This window comes from Eptesicus fuscus, chromosome 3 (assembly GCF_027574615.1).
Source record: "Eptesicus fuscus isolate TK198812 chromosome 3, DD_ASM_mEF_20220401, whole genome shotgun sequence".
In the NCBI taxonomy this organism is placed as follows: domain Eukaryota; kingdom Metazoa; phylum Chordata; class Mammalia; order Chiroptera; family Vespertilionidae; genus Eptesicus; species Eptesicus fuscus.
In genome coordinates, this window is record NC_072475.1 from 527,501 (window position 1) to 529,419 (window position 1,919).

The following is a 1,919-nucleotide window of genomic DNA, read 5'->3' on the forward strand; positions in this document are numbered from 1 at the left end:
AAAGTAACATGATTCAGCTCAGTTCTCCCACAGGTGTTTCTTCTCTCCTCGCCTTCGTCTTGTGCCCACCCTCCCCCCATGCTGTGCCCTCCCCCATGCTGTGCCCCCATGCAGTTTCCTCCCCCCCATGCTGTGCTCCCCATGCTGTGCCCTCCCCCCTCCATGCTGTGCCCTCCCCCCGTGCTGTGCCCTCCCCCCCATGCTGTGTTCCCTGTGCTGTGCCCTCCCCCATGCAGTGCCCTCCCCCCCGTGCTGTGCCCCCCCCTGTGCTGTGCCCCCCATGCAGTGCCCTCCCCCCGTGCTGTGCCCTCCCCCGTGCTGTGCCCTCCCCCCCGTGCTGTGCCCCCCCCGTGCTGTGCCCTCCCCCCATGCAGTGCCCTCCCCCCTGTGCTGTGCCCGCCCCCATGCAGTGCCCTCCCCCCCGTGCTGTGCCCCCCCCGTGCTGTGCCCCCCCGTGCTGTGCCCTCCCCCCCGTGCTGTGCCCCCCCCTGTGCTGTGCCCTCCCCGTGCTGTGCCCTCACCCCGTGCTGTGCTTTCACCCCGTGCTGTGCCCTCACCCCGTGCTGTGCCTCCCCTCCCCCCCCATGCTGTGCGAGTCTCGTCATGAAAGTCGCTCATGACCCTGGGCTGTAATTGTCACTAATCATAACTGAACACATTCACGGGCGTAGCTGCTGTCTCATTGCTGTGTAGCCGCCGCTCCGCTTCTCTCTCTCTGGAGAGGGGGGTGAGCTTGGTCATGAGACAGCCCCCCCCCCCCCGCCCTGAGCTGGACTCGGGGGTTTCGAGATGAGCGTGAACACTGTGACCGGCCACGGACTGCTACCCGCATGAGCCCCCCCTCCCGTGTCATGTATGTTCTGTTGAGCGTGGACCGTGGAAAGCCTGCAATGCCCTCTGAGACGGGCTTTTCACCAGGTCAGGCCCCGGCGTGTCCGCTCCAACGCCGCGGGCCGCAGTGTGGGCGCCGCTGAGACGCGGGTGCTTCCTGCTCCCAGAGCCACTGAGCACACGTGCCGGCGAGAGGGCCTCCCCAGGCGGTACATGGCGTGTCACAGACGTGCCGGCGAGAGGGCCTCCCCAGGCGGTACATGGCGTGTCACAGACGTGCCGGCGAGAGGGCCTCTCCAGGCGGTACATGGCGTGTCACAGACGTGCCGGAGGAGAGGGCCTCCCCAGGCGGTACATGGCGTGTCACAGACGTGCCGGCGAGAGGGCCTCCCCAGGCGGTACATGGCGTGTCACAGACGTGCCCGCCGATGGAGCCCCCCTTTTAGGAACCCCTGGTGCAGCCGAGGGAGGAGGCTCCTTGGGCCTTTAGTTGTGTTTTCATCTCGACAGTCGCCACGGAGACGCTGTTGCCCGCTCTGCTGTGTGTCCTCCATCTGGCGAGTCATCTGAGGCCAGGCGCGCCCTCCCCAGTCCGGGGGGCGGGGGGGTGAATTCTGTGCAAACGCTTAGGCGACCCCGGGGTCACTGCTGACGCGGATGCACCTGGCGAGCTGACCCCAGGGCGATCCGTCTGCACAAACCTGGACTCCCACCGGGCGTCCCCGTTGGCAGCCCGTGGGGGGAGATGGGACCCCGTACGAGATTCGTCCCCCCCTCCCCCGAGGTTCTCTCTGCTCAGCCTCCGGGAAGACCAGCGGCACAACCTGCCGTCAGATCCAGTGGAACAGGATCCTGGTCGCCATAGAAACCCAACTGCAGGGAGAAACGTCCTGGGATCAGAGCTGTCTCCCCCCTTATCACCTCCAACTCCCGCTCGAGGCGGCTTTAGAAACGGAACCAAGAGGCTATTCCTGCCGTTGGGTCTTTCCCATTCGTTTCCAAGGTGATTGTGTTTTCCAAGTCTCACAGCCTCTGCTCACCGGGCTCCAGAGGGATTGTCTGTGCTGCTCACACAATTCCACCCGCTG